This window comes from Homalodisca vitripennis, chromosome 5 (assembly GCF_021130785.1).
Source record: "Homalodisca vitripennis isolate AUS2020 chromosome 5, UT_GWSS_2.1, whole genome shotgun sequence".
In the NCBI taxonomy this organism is placed as follows: Eukaryota; Metazoa; Arthropoda; class Insecta; order Hemiptera; family Cicadellidae; genus Homalodisca; species Homalodisca vitripennis.
The window spans coordinates 177,534,388-177,556,425 of NC_060211.1; the positions used below are offsets into that span (position 1 = coordinate 177,534,388).

Here is a 22,038-nt window from a genome sequence, read left to right on the forward strand (position 1 = left end):
CAGGAGTCAAATCTAAAACAGTATCAGATACCAGACGCTACAATAAAAGGAAGGTGAACTTAAGCCAAAGTGAGCATTCAAAACATATATCATGTATATTAAGAAAATTAACAGTTTTTTTATAATTGTTTGAAATGTAACAAATATGTTAAATAAAAATATTATTATTATTTATGTAATATATTAAAAAAGGTCTAACATGTGTAAAATTAACCATACATTTATATGCAAGAAATCTAAAGCACTATTGCACAGACTGTAAATCATATCACCCAGTTAGTATCTAGCTCAGAATAATATACCTCAGAACAAGTTAACTGAAAAGTTTCAAGTGTGCAGACGGCACTGTAGCGAGAAATATGATCCCTAAAGTTAAACTTGCTGGTGAACTTTAAACAGGTTTATTATGATTGCTGTTTCCGTCACGCAGAGGTACAAGTTGAGCCGCTAACCTTCTCTTATCTTGTTTCAGTTAGAACAGATAGCCTCCTCGTTACCGCTTACATTCATCGTAACATTTTAGAAGGATTTAGTCGAAATTAGTCCATTGTAATCTGTATAGTGTCGCTTAACCAAAACGACAATAAGCATTGAAAAGTAACTCATGAGACACGTTAGACCAAGGTAGGAATACGCCACACATCTGTCGCGTAGCAAGCTTCGCTGATGCTCAGAGCTTAGTTTTAAAAGTCTCTGGCTCGTGTTATTATTGTAAGATATAACGACAGACAAAGGTAGGAATACGCCACACATCTGTAGCGTAGAGGCTTCGCCGATGCTCAGTGCTTAGTTTTAGAAGACTCTGGCTCGTGTTATTATTGTAAGATATAACGACAGAGAGAGGTAGAAATACGCCACACATCTGTCGCGTAGCAGGCTTCGCTGATGCTCAGTGCTTAGTTTTAGAAGTCTCTGGTTCGTGTTATTATTGTAAGATATAACGACAGACAAAGGTAGGAATACGCCACACATCTGTAGCGTAGCAGGCTTCGCCGATGCTCAGTGCTTAGTTTTAGAAGTCTCTGGTTCGTGTTATTATTGTAAGATATAACGACAGACAAAGGTAGGAATACGCCACACATCTGTCGCGTAGCAGGCTTCGCTGATGCTCAGTGCTTAGTTTTAGAAGTCTCTGGTTCGTGTTATTATTGTAAGATATAACGACAGACAAAGGTAGGAATACGCCACACATCTGTAGCGTAGCAGGCTTCGCCGATGCTCAGTGCTTAGTTTTAGAAGTCTCTGGCTCGTGTTATTATTGTAAGATATAACGACAGACAAAGGTAGGAATACGCCACACATCTGTAGCGTAGCAGGCTTCGCTGATGCTCAGTGCTTAGTTTTAGAAGTCTCTGGCTCGTGTTATTATTGTAAGATATAACTACAGAAAAAGGTAGGAATACGCCACACATCTGTAGCGTAGAGGCTTCGCCGATGCTCAGTGCTTAGTTTTAGAAGTCTCTGGCTCGTGTTATTATTGTAAGATATAACGACAGACAAAGGTAGGAATACGCCACACATCTGTAGCGTAGCAGGCTTCGCCGATGCTCAGTGCTTAGTTTTAGAAGTCTCTGGTTCGTGTTATTATTGTAAGATATAACGACAGACAAAGGTAGGAATACGCCACACATCTGTCGCGTAGAGGCTTCGCCGATGCTCAGTGCTTAGTTTTAGAAGTCTCTGGTTCGTGTTATTATTGTAAGATATAACGACAGACAAAGGTAGGAATACGCCACACATCTGTCGCGTAGCAGGCTTCGCCGATGCTCAGTGCTTAGTTTTAGAAGTCTCTGGTTCGTGTTATTATTGTAAGATATAACGACAGACAAAGGTAGGAATACGCCACACATCTGTAGCGTAGCAGGCTTCGCCGATGCTCAGTGCTTAGTTTTAGAAGTCTCTGGCTCGTGTTATTATTGTAAGATATAACGACAGACAAAGGTAGGAATACGCCACACATCTGTCGCGTAGCAGGCTTCGCTGATGCTCAGTGCTTAGTTTTAGAAGTCTCTGGTTCGTGTTATTATTGTAAGATATAACGACAGACAAAGGTAGGAATACGCCACACATCTGTAGCGTAGAGGCTTCGCCGATGCTCAGTGCTTAGTTTTAGAAGTCTCTGGCTCGTGTTATTATTGTAAGATATAACGACAGACAAAGGTAGGAATACGCCACACATCTGTAGCGTAGCAGGCTTCGCCGATGCTCAGTGCTTAGTTTTAGAAGTCTCTGGCTCGTGTTATTATTGTAAGATATAACGACAGACAAAGGTAGGAATACGCCACACATCTGTAGCGTAGCAGGCTTCGCCGATGCTCAGTGCTTAGTTTTAGAAGTCTCTGGCTCGTGTTATTATTGTAAGATATAACGACAGACAAAGGTAGGAATACGCCACACATCTGTCGCGTAGCAGGCTTCGCCGATGCTCAGTGCTTAGTTTTAGAAGTCTCTGGCTCGTGTTATTATTGTAAGATATAACGACAGACAAAGGTAGGAATACGCCACACATCTGTAGCGTAGAGGCTTCGCCGATGCTCAGTGCTTAGTTTTAGAAGTCTCTGGCTCGTGTTATTATTGTAAGATATAACGACAGACAAAGGTAGGAATACGCCACACATCTGTCGCGTAGCAGGCTTCGCCGATGCTCAGTGCTTAGTTTTAGAAGTCTCTGGTTCGTGTTATTATTGTAAGATATAACGACAGAAAAAGGTAGGAATACGCCACACATCTGTAGCGTAGAGGCTTCGCCGATGCTCAGTGCTTAGTTTTAGAAGTCTCTGGCTCGTGTTATTATTGTAAGATATAACGACAGACAAAGGTAGGAATACGCCACACATCTGTAGCGTAGAGGCTTCGCCGATGCTCAGTGCTTAGTTTTAGAAGTCTCTGGCTCGTGTTATTATTGTAAGATATAACGACAGACAAAGGTAGGAATACGCCACACATCTGTAGCGTAGCAGGCTTCGCTGATGCTCAGTGCTTAGTTTTAGAAGTGTCTGGCTCGTGTTATTATTGTAAGATATAACGACAGACAAAGGTAGGAATACGCCACACATCTGTCGCGTAGCAGGCTTCGCCGATGCTCAGTGCTTAGTTTTAGAAGTCTCTGGTTCGTGTTATTATTGTAAGATATAACGACAGACAAAGGTAGGAATACGCCACACATCTGTAGCGTAGAGGCTTCGCCGATGCTCAGTGCTTAGTTTTAGAAGTCTCTGGCTCGTGTTATTATTGTAAGATATAACGACAGACAAAGGTAGGAATACGCCACACATCTGTCGCGTAGCAGGCTTCGCCGATGCTCAGTGCTTAGTTTTAGAAGTCTCTGGTTCGTGTTATTATTGTAAGATATAACGACAGACAAAGGTAGGAATACGCCACACATCTGTAGCGTAGAGGCTTCGCCGATGCTCAGTGCTTAGTTTTAGAAGTCTCTGGCTCGTGTTATTATTGTAAGATATAACGACAGACAAAGGTAGGAATACGCCACACATCTGTCGCGTAGCAGGCTTCGCTGATGCTCAGTGCTTAGTTTTAGAAGTGTCTGGCTCGTGTTATTATTGTAAGATATAACGAAAGACAATCATATGGCACAGAAATGTTTACATCCCGTCACAAACAAGAGATAATGTTTCGGCGTACTGAACGATATGCTTCAACGTCGTTAAATTTCGTTGTAGGACATGTAACATAATAGAAGATCCATACAGAGATTAGTTTTCACTCAGCTAATTATGGTTTTAAATTTTTGCAGGTTTTCGCTTGGAATAGAACTCACAAATCACCACCAAAAAGAAATTAATTAAATCAAAGACTGTAGTTGCAAGGTCGATACAAGCTCAACTCTTGTGCGCTAAAGCTGGTTCAAATAAACTCAGGCAACAATAAAAGCCGCAAAGGCAGAATGAATTAACCTCTTCTTGTTTAAGTGTTCAGGAAAACAATAAATAATAAATAAAGTCATCAGCATGACAATGTTTCTGTCCATCCTATGACCAGTAAAACAGTCACATTACAATCTTCGCGGCAATAATTTACTAGCTCTTTACCTCAAAGTCTTAATAAAATAAAATATATCACGCATACAGTGTGTTGATATGTGCGACATTGGATTATCCCCACAGATTATTATATTTTGGCATTATTTCCCCATAACTTTTACAAAAACTGTGTAAAGGTGTTTTCTTAGTGTCATTGTATTTCTATCGAATAGACCTTCAAAATCACATGTCTCAAGATAGAGGTTACAATTAGAACATTTCAAGTTACCCCCCTCGTACCCTCTTTTAAAAGGGGGAATAAATATTGTTATCATTGAAAAAGTTCAAAAAGAATTTTTCCATGTGTAGGGTAAAGGTTTCACATCTATATCTCAATCCGTTTCTAACACATCCAGGCGTATGAGGACTTAATTTGCACCATGTAATTATATAAATACATATAATTCTATTAAAATGCCAGATTTTGAAATAAAATATGTACATAAAGATGCAAAAATGGTCAATGTATGGTAGTAAAAATACGTGTGATTAACTTAACTTTATTTTCAAACCTCAGTGGATACTTTGTTCAGCAATTATTCTTAGTTTTCTATTTCATTGCGATTACAGTAACCAATATAAGTTTTCATTACCTCGATTTTAGTTTTTATTAAATCGTCTGGTACTGTTACTCACGAGCAAGAACAAAAACTCTCGCCTGTGAATACCAGACAGTAAAACGGTAGGGTTTTAAAGGTTAAGGAAAGGTGTTTGAAGGGTAAAAAGTAGGACAAGTAAATAAAAAACCAGACCTGTTACTAAAGAGCAAGAACAAGAACTGCTGTTCATGATCACCAGGCAGTAATAAGTTAAGATGTTGAACGATAAGGAAAAGTGTTCGAGCGGTAAAAAGTAGGATATGTAAATAAGATATGTAAAACACTCACGCCTATGATCACCAGACGGTAAAAAAGTAGTGTTGTACGATAAGGAAACGTGTTCAAGTGGTAGAGAGTAAGATATGTAATTAAAACACGAAAACTGCTACTTACGAGTAAGAACAAGAACTCCGGCTCATGATCACCAGGCAGTAAAAAGGTAGAGTGATGTACGATAAGGAAAAGTGTTTGAGCGGTAAAAAGTGGGTATGTAATTAAAGTTAGGGCCTAATGGCTTTGGGCGGCTTCGAGAAGTGTGAAGGTACAGCGTCTGTGGAGATGGCCTCGCAGTGATTTATATCCTCAGTCAGGTGTTACTGGTAACTTCACGGCTTTCTTTTACAAATATTAATAAGATTTCAATCTTGAACATAATTAATTCGTGTCCTGGCGTTTGTGCATGATGAGTGAACCATTTCATGTTTTTACGACAAAGAGCAAATTCCAGTGTTTTCTGTTTTGTGATCTTAATCCTCGTCAAATAATAAAGCGCCACATCGCTGCCCTGCTATTTGTTTATGGGTGTGGAATATTTTGAAATGTTCAAAATAAATTTGTATAACATCTCTATTTGAAAATAAACTATATTCCATAGTTAGCATATGCATATCTATAAAGTTTTATTTTGAATTTTATTTCACATTATAATTGGCGATACATTGTTGTTTTTTAAAACCATTGTTGGTTATACATTTCAAAAACTAGCATGATTTGTAAAAAATGTAAGTATATTTTGGTACAAAATCTTCCTCTGTGGGAACATTGATGCTTAATTATCGTTATTTTTGAAAGAAAATATATCGGAAACGTTTTTAAAATATTTTAATTACCACGAGAAATATAATTATATTCCTATAAATATAAGTTCATATTATATTTGATATCGTACGAATGTCAGCAGTTTGATTAATAAAAGTTGTATTTTACACTAAATGGCAGTTCTTTTATAAACTGACTATAATGCATTTATAACAGTGTACTACAATAATGTGAAAGTTCATTGTTTTATATACATTAATTTACCAGTCAAAAAAGAGAAAAACATTTCCAGATTTAAATTTGATGAGTGCCATTTTGAATGTTTATTTCCATCCAAAACAGCTTTACCGAAAGCTTCTTAATACTCACAGAGACTTGTTTTCCCATAGTAATCAATTACACAAAAACTTTCACACGAAGTCGTTTTCAATCCGTCCCGATTCAATAATGCTATTTTTGATTATTTAGATTCCCTAATATTAAATGCATACTATTTAGCTCGCTGTATAGGCTATGCCTGTAACCTGAGTATTAGGTTTGCAAAGGTATGAATATACATTCGATTTATATATTAAACTGTATTATGTCCTTGATTTCCATTTTATTTTCACAATATCCCTGTAGTCATTACAGATAATACAAATGTTTATATACTGTACCTAACTGTGTCGTATATCTCTTCAGTGAAATAAGGATACGTTGTCCTCCCCCTCGCCCCCCCCCGGTAAACCGTGTCAGCCACCAGCCGCCTACCTTATCCATGGAACAACCGTTTATAACAATATTGTGAAATAAGGATACGTTGTCCTCCCCCCTCCCCCGGTTAACCGTGTCAGCCACCAGCCGCCTACCTTATCCACGGAACAACCATTTATAACAATATTATGAAATAAGGATAGGATGTCCTCCCCCTCCCCGGGTTAACCGTGTCAGCCACCAGCCGCCTACCTTATCCACGGAACAACCATTTATAACAATATTGTGAAATAAGGATAGGATGTCCTCCCCCCTCCCCGGGTTAACCGTGTCAGCCACCAGCCGCCTACCTTATCCATGGAACAACCATTTATAACAATATTGCGGTATTACGACTTTTGGGTTGGTAGTGTTTGTGAACTGAATATCATTGTAAGTTAATTGTTTTATAAATTCACCTAATATTTGTATATGAACTGTATTGCTTCATTGAGCAGCATGGACTTTATAACTTGAAATGCAACATAAAATTTAATTAGTAAAGAATAATAAGCCGTTTCGAAGTCTTGAGCCCAGTTATCTCCCCGGCTCATTTATATGTCTCTATATAGTACTTGTAAGTGTTGTTCGTTGTGACTGCAGAAGGCAAAGATCGTACTTTATCAGAGCGCTCTGCTCATCCTTTTCAGAGTGGCAAGGAACTTCTGAAATTCTTGCATATTAGAGAAAGTACTTGTAGTACATTTTTGCCTTTTCAAATTATTTATGTTAATTCCTTGTTAATTATCCCACTAACATACTGGTGTGAAATATACGTTTGTCACTGACGAGGTCAAGGAGAGGAACTCTTGCCTCCTGCTGCCTTTTTCATTATGTGTGGTCACAGACACCAGATTCCAGGGTTTTCCTGCTCTTTTGGAAAACTGGCCTCCATGAAGAGATGAATATACCACTAGTCAACATCTGTAATACCCTGCTATTTGTTTTATTTCTTTATTTTGATATTGTTGCCAGTTATTATAGTTTATATTTTGCTATTTAGTTTCTAAGTTTAGTTAAAGCTATTTAGTTTTATTTCTTGGTTTTCATTAGGAGCCCCCTCTTAGCCGAAGGATACCGGGTGGAATTGGCAGTTCTTGTTTTAAATTATGGCTGTTCCTATTTTTGTTTTTTATTTATCTAGGTGCACCTGAGACGCATGACAGAAAGGTTCTTATCTTAGTTGATTAAATATGTATTTTTTTACTCTGTGTTTGAGGTGACCTTCAAACTAGTAAATGAATATGAGAACGCTATCCACGGTGGTTTTCTTTATTCCTTCTAGGTTTAGTTCTGATCCACCATCCCGTTCGCCACCATGGGTGCTTGCTTCCTAATTGTCTACTTTGGGTCTACGAACGGGGATGTGTGGTTTCAATAACTGCAAACAATAAACAGTTGTTAGAACGATTATTTCTGCAAAGGAGCGGTACTAATTGAAAATTTATATTCAATTATGTTTGTTGATTTTGAATTCTTCTATTGATTTCGCATCAGTGATTTAAATATTTAATCATTATTATAGAATAAGAAACGATTTATTTACTGGTAAATGTTATTTAAATCCTATAAATATACTTTTTTCACATTTCCATTTGGTAAAATGCTTTTTAAACTCATATTGGTTTATAAATAGGATAATTGTCTGTATCTAAAGCTCGACACATTTTTATCTTTACCAAGTTACTGACTGCATAGTAGGTGCAAGTTATAACAATTAGTAACGTTTTTCACTATTTTTTTCTATTTCACATTTGTTAAAACTCCGATAGTTAAACTATATTTCTCTCACGTTCAGTAATTACGTTTCGTATCTAAAATTATCAAACGTCCCACATTTCCTTCTCTTTATGTAATGTGATTACAATATTTTAAGTGCGATTAAATAAAATTTTGTATTTTGAACATTCCATAAAATTTTAAATTTTGGTGAAGAGAAATCGATATTATTCTGAGTTTAGGTTAGCATAAGTAGCAATGAGCATTATTTATATTAGGGGTAGCCTTTAATTCACATCGCTTCATACTATTTCTTACGAAAATATTTGAAAGATCGTTAAGCTTAAAGGTGTATACACTAAAGGGTTAAAAACTTATTTTTAATTCTTTTATAACAATTTAAAAATTGTTTGTTTATGTTAAATCACGTAGCTGGGCATTGACTAAAAATTTTAAATAGGAATTAGTCTTGCATGTTTTAAGGAATTTCATTCTTAACTTTTATGCTAAAGCAAAGAGTCCACAGCTATTTTAACACAGAATATAAAATGCATACGCATAGTAACTTAACATTGTCACCTTTAACTTATAAATATTAAATAAAATGCAATATAGAAATATATTTTTCAACGTTTATATTACACAATCTGCATGTCTCATAACAATGATATATGATACTTGACGTGTTATAAAGATATGTGAATAGATTTTCACATGACAGCACATTCATTAGTGGAGACGAGCTGTCTCAGTATACATGAGCCCCATCGTTTGTCACAGGTGACATTTCAGCTCTAGGCGCCTTTGTCTTAAGACTTTCGAATATTAAGGATCCTACTTTCTTCTTTGAATTTACTCAAACAGCGGTAAGTATGTGAAACACTGTAAAACACACACAGTCAAATACTCGGTGAGTTTGTCGTAAAATACACAGTACATTGTACAGTAATAAGCAGTTCCAATATATTGTATAAAATACAATATGTATTGTTAAAGGTGTGTTATACACTAACTAAGGTAACTAAGGGCGGATGTTACTATCTTGTCACCGGCCGAGTACAGTTCCTACGGCTCGAACTAGCTCGAGTAAGAACGTGGAAATCCGCTAGTCAATAGTAATGTTTGACTAGTAACAAGAGTTGCGACCCCTCAGTTAGTCGCCTGAACCAGTAATAGTGTTCCAAGCTGGGAGTACCGCATTAGAGACTAAAGATAAAATCCTAAAGCAAACTCGTAATACCCATAGTATTTTTGGATTTAAATACTGCACGTCATATGAAAATTATCCATATTAAAAAAAAACTATTTATTTACAATTAACCGTCATCTCCCGTGCTTTATAACATGTGAGATAATATATTTAATTAATTTATAATATTTACATTTCCATCGTGACTGACTACATCAAGTCATTATCTTACTGAGAAACACGGTAAGTACTGAGTAAACTATACTCTTATGTATAAAATATATAAATATATGACAAACAACAAACCAATAACTTGAAAATATGAATAGAATAATAATAGTACGGTATAAATTACATTTTGACTATTAAATAATTATCAATAAGTAACCAATCCATGCAAATATATAAATTTATTTATGAGGATTTTTGTTATTTACGTACAAATTAAAGTTATAACTAACTAATCAATTCGACATTCAATATATAAACATTTAGGATTATATTATTAATGCAAACTATTTTGAATAGTTACCAAGAATTTATATTATTTTAAAAATATTATTAAAATCTCATCACTAAAAGGTAAAACTACAGTACACAACAATACCGCAATACTAGATACTTGTATTGAGATCTGTATGTACATACCTTTGTAGTTGTCATATATCTCTAGCAGTGTTTATATCTATATAACATTATCGGTCTCGTGGTTTCTCAGGTTTACTTTGATCTCGAATATTGTCTGAAACAAACTGTAAAAAAATCATTGTTATTATGATTATAACTATTTATACCTGTTACAGTCCAGATTTAACACTGGAAGGCATTACATAATTTAAAATATATTTCAAGAAAACTAATTAATTCAGAACACAATACGTGGGACAGTAAAATTAATTGAATTTAGAAAATATTATAATGATACCTTATTTTTGAAAATTGGTCGAACAACAATGTTTTTTTATAACTAGTGATGCATATAAATGATGTAGCTGATTTGTTTATAATGTTTATTAAAACTGCTAACTCTCTATCCTAAATATTTTGTCCTCTATTCATACCTTCTTGAATATTATGTTTTCTTACTATATGATTTTACCGGTCGTCATTTCTAAATGTTATGACTAAATAAACCGAAAACAGTTTCTTGTGTGCAATGCTTTAAATAATGATGTAAAATTACTAAATATTGGATAACGGCTAATCTAAGGCAAAATGTAAGAAAATACAATCCACATTTCTAAATGTTATGACTAAATAAACCGAAAACAGTTTCTTGTGTGCAATGCTTTAAATAATAATGTAAAATTACTAAATATTGGATAACAGCTAATCTAAGGCAAAATGTAAGAAGATACAATCCACATTTCTAAATGTTATGACTAAATAAACCGAAAACAGTTTCTTGTGTGCAATGCTTTAAATAATAATGTAAAATTACTAAATATTGGATAACGGCTAATCTAAGGCAAAATGTAAGAAGATACAATCCACATTTCTAAATGTTATGACTAAATAAACCGAAAACAGTTTCTTGTGTGCAATGCTTTAAATAATGATGTAAAATTACTAAATATTGGATAACAGCTAATCTAAGGCAAAATGTAAGAAGATACAATCCACATTTCTAAATGTTATGACTAAATAAACCGAAAACAGTTTCTTGTGTGCAATGCTTTAAATAATGATGTAAAATTACTAAATATTGGATAACGGCTAATCTAAGGCAAAATGTAAGAAGATACAATCCACATTTCTAAATGTTATGACTAAATAAACCGAAAACAGTTTCTTGTGTGCAATGCTTTAAATAATGATGTAAAATTACTAAATATTGGATAACGGCTAATCTAAGGCAAAATGTAAGAAGATACAATCCACATTTCTAAATGTTATGACTAAATAAACCGAAAACAGTTTCTTGTGTGCAATGCTTTAAATAATAATGTAAAATTACTAAATATTGGATAACAGCTAATCCAAGGCAAAATGTAAGAAGATACAATCCACATTTCTAAATGTTATGACTAAATAAACCGAAAACAGTTTCTTGTGTGCAATGCTTTAAATAATAATGTAAAATTACTAAATATTGGATAACGGCTAATCTAAGGCAAAATGTAAGAAGATACAATCCACATTTCTAAATGTTATGACTAAATAAACCGAAAACAGTTTCTTGTGTGCAATGCTTTAAATAATGATGTAAAATTACTAAATATTGGATAACAGCTAATCCAAGGCAAAATGTAAGAAGATACAATCCACATTTCCGACTTATTTCCGTTATTTGGAGAATCTTTATTTTGATTAATATCCTAAATATTTTGTTCTCTATTCATACCTTCTTGAATATTATGTTTTCTTACTATATGATTTTACCGGTCGTCATTTCTAAATGTTATGACTAAATAAACCGAAAACAGTTTCTTGTGTGGCAATGCTTTAAATAATAATGTAAAATTACTAAATATTGGATAACAGCTAATCTAAGGCAAAATGTAAGAAGATACAATCCACATTTCTAAATGTTATGACTAAATAAACCGAAAACAGTTTCTTGTGTGCAATGCTTTAAATAATAATGTAAAATTACTAAATATTGGATAACAGCTAATCTAAGGCAAAATGTAAGAAGATACAATCCACATTTTTGACTTATTTCCGTTATTTGGAGAATCTTTATTTTGATTAATATCCTAAATATTACAATTAAGTATATTATAAGTAACAAATGTATTTCAGTACTTCAGGATGTAGTGTGGTCTAACGTCGATAGTCTAGCCAAAGGGAAAGAATTAAGTAAGTAATTGATAATCACCTTGTGTATTGCTTTATTATCCAAATACCACGTACAAGGTTATGTCTAATCTGCTATTTTAGAGCATTTTTACGTATAGAAAATACATTACCAAAACCAAAATGATTATAGCTGTAACTCTGGTTTTAAAACTGTAAGTAAAGGATTCATACTGCGTTCATTAATTCCAAGATTAGTTAAATAACTTTGATATCAAGCATTCAAACATTATATTATTGGTTTTTGTGGAGAAATATGAGGTAAAAATAAAAATACTAGGATATGTTTTTTTAAGTTGGTAGTTTAAAACATGTAGCGTATCAATATTTTTCTTTAATAGTTTTAGAAAAATAAGAATCATAAAGTACAACTGATACGTTCTAGGTAATATTACAAAGCAAGTATAATTTCATGACTTTTACTTGCCATATATGTTGACAATTTTTTTCAGTATTTGTGGCGTTGTCCCGATGCAAATCTAATAATACAAGTCAAATAATAACTCTTCTGTAATTCTACTATTTTCCCGATAGTACGCAGAGTAGGTCATATTTTATACGCTGCACTAAGCGGAAGGTGCAATTGAGCTGAATATTCAAGTAATTTACTTGGAAGTTTTGTGATGATTACAGTTTTTTATTTAATTATTTTCATTAACTGTCTCATAAAGCACTGTGTATCCAATGTAGTTTTGAAACCCCTAGATAGGAAAATACAAACAAGAGTTCAATACTTTTTCTTAACCTAAGAGAGGTCGCACTATGAGATCAAATCTAACACTTTCAGTCGTTCTGAATAATTTGTTTTATTGTCCCTCTGATGATTTTAATATTTTAACTACGCTGTCTATGGTATATTTAGCAACTTTCCTATACGAAGCGTGAAATAAACATGATGTATGGCGTTAGGGGGTGAGGAAGGAAAACGGATCGTAGAACGTTTGAATCTAACGGCGGAACCAACCGTGTAAGTACAATGTTAGGAGCAATCTAACGGCGTGACCTACCGTGTAAGTGCAATGTTAGGAGCAATCTAACGGCGTGACCTACCATGAAAGTGCAATTTTAGGAGCAATCTAACAACGTGACCTACCGTGAAACTATATGAATGGTTTGTGTGCTTCAGCTTACATGGATTTCATTGCGTAATCCCTAACAACCTTCAGGTCATAAATGGACTACATTGTGTAATCCTTATAAGCTTACATGGATTTCATTGCGTAATCCCTAAAAACCTTCAGGTCATAAATGGACTACATTGTGTAATCCTTATAAACCTTCAGGTTACAGGGATTTCATTGCGTAATCCCTAACAACCTTCAGGTCATAAATGGACTACATTGTGTAATGCTTATAAACCTTCAGGTTACAGGGATTTCATTGCGTAATCCCTAACAACCTACAGGTCATCTGGACTACATTGTGTAACCCTTCTAAACCTTCAGCTTACATTGATTTCATTGGGTAATCCCTAACAACCTTCAGGTCATAAGGGCTTCATTGCGTCATCCCTATCATCCTTCAGGAAGCAGCTCTTGGTATTGCATCGACCTGGCATTGCTTGATGTGCTGTTGTAGTTTCTTATAATGTATTGAATGCTTGTAATTTAATCCTCCCTTATACATATACTATCCACCTGTTAAAGTTAGACCTAATATACACCATCTTATTGTTATGTTATGCTTTTAGTAAAATTCTAAATATTCTAATTTTCATTTCATATCTAAAATGTTTCAAGTAAGTTTTGTATTTATAAAATCTGATTTTTTGTTGATTAGACTTTTATTTATTTACAAAATTAATGAATTAATTTATTTAATGTAAATTTTGCTGTATAATTTATTATTTACTGTTTTGCGTAATTTATTATAGTTGTTAATTTGCTTATGTTACTTGCTTGCAACAATTTTTGCTGCCATAATGTTGTAGCTGTATAAGTTTATTTACAATGATTTCAACTTTTTTGCAAATTTTCATTGATAAATTTGGTTGTAAATGGCACTGACCGTTGGAATAAATAAATAGTAACAGGACTGTTAGATATTTGCATGCCAATATAAAAAAAATCTCTGAAGATATTTCGACGGTTTGGGAAATATAAAACGCTAACTTGAAATTCCGAAAAAATATCTTGGTATTGTGTCTGAAATAGAGTGGATTTCTCTTAGACAGATCGCACCCTGCACGCTTCTGATATATACATTATTATCATCATATTTTGTTGATATAGACATTATTATCATCATATTTTGTTGATATGGATATTATTATCATCATATTTTTTAATTATTTTGATGCTTGTCAATTCATATTAGTTTCCAGTATGTGAGCACGTGTTATTGTGGTTTGTGTTACATTACAAGACATTACATTGTCTCCTGTAATTGTAGTAATGCTATAGCGATCAAGCATTTCATATTGTAAAAGTATATATATATATATATATATATATACACATATATATATATATATATATATATATATATATATATATATATATATATATGTTGACCCCTTAACAAGCAAATATTTAATTTTGTTTATTGTTCTTTAATAGTATTTCATTAGTTTAACCTGTATGCGTTCTTCGTGTGTGTTTGTATTGTTCATATGATATTTTTATTGCAAATCTAAATCCAAAAATCTAAATAATCTATAGGTTTGCACTAACAACGAACTACTAAAATTGATCAGAAGCCGTTAGTAAATGGCGATCGTCAAGGCAGAAACAAGTAGGTGACAGACCAGGAGAACCGAATTTATAAAATTAAAATATTTTTTGTCTAAGTGAAAGGCAAAGCTATAAGTAAATCTGTCTATATAAAGTACAGTTACATAAGAGCTTAAAAAAAGCATCGCTGATTAACTTCGTAACCAATTTTAAAGAATCTAATTCACATCCTCAGATCACGTCCTGTATTTTTTTTTATTTCGTCCTTATTTCCTAAAAGGTTAGGCGAATTACTAATATTCTTGATGAATTAAAAAAATAATAGGATCCTTTGAGTCTATGAGTTGGGAGGGCTATATAAAATTAAGTCACACACCCACATTTATATATATATATATATATATATATATATATATATATAATGTATGTGTGTGTGTGTGTGTGTGTGTGTGTGTGTGTGTGTGTGTGTGTGTAAAATTTGTATAAATGTCAATAGCCTTATTTAATATTAATAAACAATAAATCGCAAAAAGTACTTGCACCGCCGGGGCTCGAACCCGGATCTCTCACTTGCCGGGTGAATGTGCTACCATTACACCATAGAGCCCTCACTTTTTACGATTCAATTATTTTGTATTTGACCGTATCTGTCACATATGTGTTTAAATAACCAAACTAACATCTTATCGGAAGACCAAATACCTGTCAAATGACTTTTATTTACATGAAATTTGAATATACATTAAATTTATACATTTAAGATTTATATATATATATATATATAAATATATATATATATATATATATCGGTATTTGGATAGATTGTTGTTCATATTTTTAGTTTATATTTTAACATCTAGATGTATTCAGTCCTTCCAATTGCATGCTCACTTTTATTAAACAAAGTATAAGGATGATCTTATAATATCACAAAACCACGGCAAAACTTAGAAAAGTCAATGCCCACGGAGACTTCTTTCAGAAGGAAATTAAAACATTATTAGATTATTCGGTCTTCTCATTCCGGCGATGAACTGGTGAGCAGTGCTCCACAATCTTGAGTCGACATCCATTCATGTTTATTTTGATTTCTTCAACAGTGCGTACGAGTTCAATATGTTAGTTTTGTAACTTACTATTATTTGATTATTCGGTCTTCTCATTCCGGCGATGAACTGGTGAGCAGTGCTCCACAATCTTGAGTCGACCTCCATTCATGTTTATTTTGTCTTCTTCAACAGTGCGTACGAGTTCAATATGTTAGTGTTGTAAGTTACTATTATTTGATTATTCGGTCGTCTCATTCCGGGGATGAACTGGTGAGCAGTGCTCCACAATCTTGAGTCGACCTCCATTCATGTTTATTTTGTCTTCTTCAACAGTGCGTACGAGTTCAATATGTTAGTGTTGTACTTACTATTATTTGATTATTCGGTCGTCTCATTCCGGGGATGAACTGGTGAGCAGTGCTCCACAACCTTGAGTCGACCTCCATTCATGTTTATTTTGATTTCTTCAACAGTGCGTACGAGTTCAATATGTTAGTGTTGTACTTACTATTATTTGATTATTCGGTCGTCTCATTCCGGGGATGAACTGGTGAGCAGTGCTCCACAACCTTGAGTCGACCTCCATTCATGTTTATTTTGATTTCTTCAACAGTGCGTACGAACTCAATATGTTACTTTTGTAACTTGCTATTATTTTATTCTTTGATTTAGCTACATAATGTATAAAATAGGACATGCTAATTAGGATAATGAAGTAGGATATATAACTTATTGAGACAGCTAAATTACATTTAAATTTTGACAATTATCTCTAAAACTGTACCTAATTGTCAATTATAAATACATTTTTTTTTACTGAATTATGATTCGTACTTTGTAGTCACCAGCAGCTATTTTGAGCCATGACACCCGAGTGTTGTAATGCAGCTCGCCTCTCGTGACACTGTAGCCACACTCTAATATTCCGTTGGAGCGAACCGCGCACAAACCTAAGCATGCAACTGAAAGTTGTTTTTAGGAGCAGTGCTCGACCTACTAAATTGCCATGTTATTGGACAAGCTAAAATATTCCTTTTTAATACTGTAGGATTCAAAGTATGCACATCTGATAATGTATGTTTTCTTTCCTCTATACTTCAACCTCCGATGGAAAAACGCTGCCTTAGATCACCAATTATTTTTATTATTTTTGCCTATTGCCAATTATTTTACACATTAGGTAAAAATTTATTTTTTAAAGTCGTGTACGATTACTTGATTGATATTGCCAACTACTATACTCTGTCACCACTGTTAAATGACCGATCATTTCCACAGCTGGAGGTACTGAATGAATATGATTTTAAGGTTGATAGTAAATATTGTAGTGCATTTCACAACTATACTTAATCCAAGGTTAACCGATACACTGAGCCAGTAAGCGATGACCTTACAATCAGACAATGTCATATCCTACCTGCACTCAAATACTGCTTACTTAACTCTAAATACTTACAGGTGTGAAGACAGATAGTTCCCCTATATTCTCATATAGATTACGACGATAGTATCAGAGAGCGTCATATCTTGCATGCACTCAAATACTGCTTATTCAACTCTAAATACTTACAGGTGTGAAGACAGATAGTTCCCCTATATTCTCATATAGATTACGACGATAGTATCAGAGAGCGTCATATCTTGCCTGCACTCAAATACAGCTTAGTCAACTCTAAATACGTACAGGTGTGAAGACAGATAGTTCCCCTTTATTTTCATATAGATTACGACGATAGTATCAGAGAGCGTCATATCTTGCCTGCACTCAAATACTGCTTAGTCAACTCTAAATACTTACAGGTGTGAAGGCAGATAGTTCCCCTATATTCTCATATAGATTACGACGATAGTATCAGACAGCATCATATCTTGCCTGCACTCAAATACTGCTTAGTCAACTCTAAATACTTACAGGTGTGAAGGCAGATAGTTCCCCTATATTCTCATATAGATTACGACGATAGTATCATACAGCATCATATCTTGCCTGCACTCAAATACTGCTTAGTCAACTCTAAATACTTACAGGTGTGAAGGCAGATAGTTCCCCTATATTCTCATATAGATTACGACGATAGTATCAGACAGCATCATATCTTGCCTGCACTCAAATACTGCTTAGTCAACTCTAAATACTTACAGGTGTGAAGGCAGATAGTTCCCCTATATTCTCATATAGATTACGACGATAGTATCAGAGAGCGTCATATCTTGCCTGCACTCAAATACTGCTTAATCAACTCTAAATACTTACAGGTGTGAAGGCAGATAGTTCCCCTATATTCTCATATAGACTACGACGATAGTATCATACAATGTCATATCTTGCCTGCACTCAAATACTGCTTAGTCAACTCTAAATACTTACAGGTGTGAAGGCAGATAGTTCCCCTATATTTTCATATAGACTACGACGATAGTATCATACAATGTCATATCTTGCCTGCACTCAAATACTGCTTAGTCAACTCTAAATACTTACAGGTGTGAAGGCAGATAGTTCCCCTATATTCTCATATAGACTACGACGATAGTATCATACAATGTCATATCTTGCCTGCACTCAAATACTGCTTAGTCAACTCTAAATACTTACAGGTGTGAAGACAGATAGTTCCCCTATATTCTCATATAGACTACGACGATAGTATCATACAATGTCATATCTTGCCTGCACTCAAATACTGCTTAGTCAACTCTAAATACTTACAGGTGTGAAGACAGATAGTTCCCCTATATTCTCATATAGATTACGACGATAGTATCAGAGAGCGTCATATCTTGCCTGCACTCAAATACTGCTTAGTCAACTCTAAATACTTACAGGTGTGAAGACAGATAGTTCCCCTGTATTTTCATATAGATTACGACGATAGTATCAGAGAGCGTCATATCTTGCCTGCACTCAAATACTGCTTAGTCAACTCTAAATACTTACAGGTGTGAAGACAGATAGTTCCCCTATATTTTCATATAGATTACGACGATAGTATCAGAGAGCGTCATATCTTGCCTGCACTCAAATACTGCTTAGTCAACTCTAAATACTTACAGGTGTGAAGACAGATAGTTCCCCTATATTCTCATATAGACTACGACGATAGTATCATACAATGTCATATCTTGCCTGCACTCAAATACTGCTTAGTCAACTCTAAATACTTACAGGTGTGAAGACAGATAGTTCCCCTGTATTTTCATATAGATTACGACGATAGTATCAGAGAGCGTCATATCTTGCCTGCACTCAAATACTGCTTATTCAACTCTAAATACTTACAGGTGTGAAGACAGACAGTTCCCCTATATTCTCATATAGATTACGACGATAGTATCAGACAGCGTCATATCTTGCCTGCACTCAAATACTGCTTATTCAACTCTAAATACTTACAGGTGTGAAGACAGATAGTTCCCCTATATTTTCATATAGATTACGACGATAGTATCAGACAGCGTCATATCTTGCCTGCACTCAAATACTGCTTAGTCAACTCTAAATACTTACAGGTGTGAAGACAGATAGTTCCCCTATATTCTCATATAGATTACGACGATAGTATCAGACAGCGTCATATCTTGCCTGCACTCAAATACTGCTTAGTCAACTCTAAATACTTACAGGTGTGAAGACAGATAGTTCCCCTATATTCTCATATAGATTACGACGATAGTATCAGACAGCGTCATATCTTGCCTGCACTCAAATACTGCTTAGTCAACTCTAAATACTTACAGGTGTGAAGACAGATAGTTCCCCTATATTCTCATATAGATTACGACGATAGTATCAGACAGCGTCATATCTTGCCTGCACTCAAATACTGCTTAGTCAACTCTAAATACTTACAGGTGTGAAGACAGACAGTTCCCCTATATTCTCATATAGACTACGACGATAGTATCAGACAGTTTCATATCTTGCCTGCACTCAAATACTGCTTACTCAACTCTAAATACTTACAGGTGTGAAGACAGACAGTTCCCCTATATTCTCATATAGACTACGACGATAGTATCAGACAGTTTCATATCTTGCCTGCACTCAAATACTGCTTACTCAACTCTAAATACTTACAGGTGTGAAGACAGACAGTTCCCCTTTATTTTCATATAGATAACGACGATAGTATCAGACAGCGTCATATCTTGCCTGCACTCAAATACTGCTTACTCAACTCTAAATACTTACAGGTGTGAAGACAGACAGTTCCCCTATATTTTCATATAGACTACGACGATAGTATCAGACAGTTTCATATCTTGCCTGCACTCAAATACTGCTTACTCAACTCTAAATACTTACAGGTGTGAAGACAGACAGTTCCCCTATATTCTCATATAGACTACGACGATAGTATCAGACAGTTTCATATCTTGCCTGCACTCAAATACTGCTTACTCAACTCTAAATACTTACAGGTGTGAAGACAGACAGTTCCCCTTTATTCTCATATAGACTACGACGATAGTATCAGACAGTTTCATATCTTGCCTGCACTCAAATACTGCTTACTCAACTCTAAATACTTACAGGTGTGAAGACAGACAGTTCCCCTTTATTCTCATATAGACTACGACGATAGTATCAGACAGTTTTATATCTTGCCTGCACTCAAATACTGCTTACTCTACTCTAAATACTTACAGGTGTGAAGACAGACAGTTCCCCTATATTCTCATATAGACTACGACGATAGTATCAGACAGTGTCATATCTTGCCTGCACTCAAATACTGCTTACTCAAATCTTAATACTTACAGGTGTGAAGACAGACAGTTCCCCTATATTCTCATATAGACTACGACGATAGTATCAGACAGTGTCATATCTTGCCTGCACTCAAATACTGCTTACTCAAATCTTAATACTTACAGGTGTGAAGACAGACAGTTCCCCTATATTCTCATATAGACTACGATGATAGTATCAGACAGTGTCAAATCTTGCCTGCGCTCAAATACTGCTTATTCAACTCTAAATACTTACAGGTGTGAAGATAAAAAGGAGCCTTCATATATGTATAGACTAAGACTATATAAACACTCGGCAATGTTTTACACCTTATCATTGCACCTGGTAGAGCCCGAATTTATGTTACTTTCTTTTTTATTTTTAAAGTTAGACTATGTGGTCTTTTTATTCCTAAAACTTTTCATAAATTATGTTTCATTTTGAGAATGATCTACGTTCCTCTATCACGAAAACGATTATTTATTGGCAATCTTAAACTCGTACTATGTTTGATATTTAATATTATCATGACATTAGATTAATTTGGCGAAGTAAGTTCAAAGAAGACTACAAGATAGATATTGTTCCCATTTTTTAATGCACGATGTTTCTTAAAGCGTATAATGGAACAATAATCTTGAACTGTTTAAGAGCCTGCAGCTGCCTTTTTTACTGAAAGTTAGTTTACAGAAAAATACAGGATAATTATTGTTCCTATTTAAGATGAATGCTGTTTCTTAGAACCTATAAATGAACAGTACGCCTGCAGATGTCTGTTGTGTCGAATAACATCTCCTTTGTCATAAAAGTTCCCCAATGCCTTACTCGCTAGAGAGATGCAAATAATAATCACTTCTCCTAGGGACACTGATTTATTCAAATATTCTTGTTAACTAAACTCATCTCACAAGTATGGCTATAGATTAAAGTAATTACCAAATGTGTTTATATTAGTCTACATTTGGTTTTGTTCACTGAATGTATGTTAGCTTCTATATTTATTCGTACATATTTACTTATCATCATATTCAACTGTAGTGAATGCGTTTCAAAACGACTGGACCCTTTTCTATAAAGCATAACAATGTAAAGTGAAAATCAATATCACGGTTCAAAAATGTTAATATTATTGTTAAAAGAAAAATAACCTGGAGTTGTATGTTTTATGTTTCTTTTGATCACATTTTCCCCTCTGTCTCACCTTCTCTGATTAGCGTGGCATGTGTTTTACGTGCTCCTGCATAGTTGAGTCTTATGTTTTATGTTTCTTTTGATCACATTTCCCCCTCTGTCTCACCTTCACTGGTTAGCGTGGCATTTGTGTTTTACGTGCTCCTGCATAGTAGAGTTGTATGTTTTATGTTTCTTTTGATCACATTCTCCCCTCTGTCTCACCTTCACTGATTAGCGTGGCATGTGTTTTACGTGCTCCTGCATAGTTGAGCCTTATGTTTTATGTTTCT

General features: G+C 34.5%; 1 protein-coding gene across 2 annotated transcripts in view; it reads right to left on the reverse strand.

The window, feature by feature from the left end:
- The window catches only part of LOC124363231 (chondroadherin-like), a 307,780-nt gene that overhangs the window by 179,058 nt on the left and 106,684 nt on the right, over nt 1–22,038 (reverse strand). Inside the window, exon 2 of one of the 2 annotated variants that reach the window (XM_046818400.1) lies at nt 9,969–10,072. The gene's annotated coding sequence lies outside the window, so the exon portion shown is untranslated. The remainder of the gene's footprint in view (nt 1–9,968; nt 10,073–22,038) is intronic. The other variant, XM_046818399.1, reaches the window with a different exon arrangement.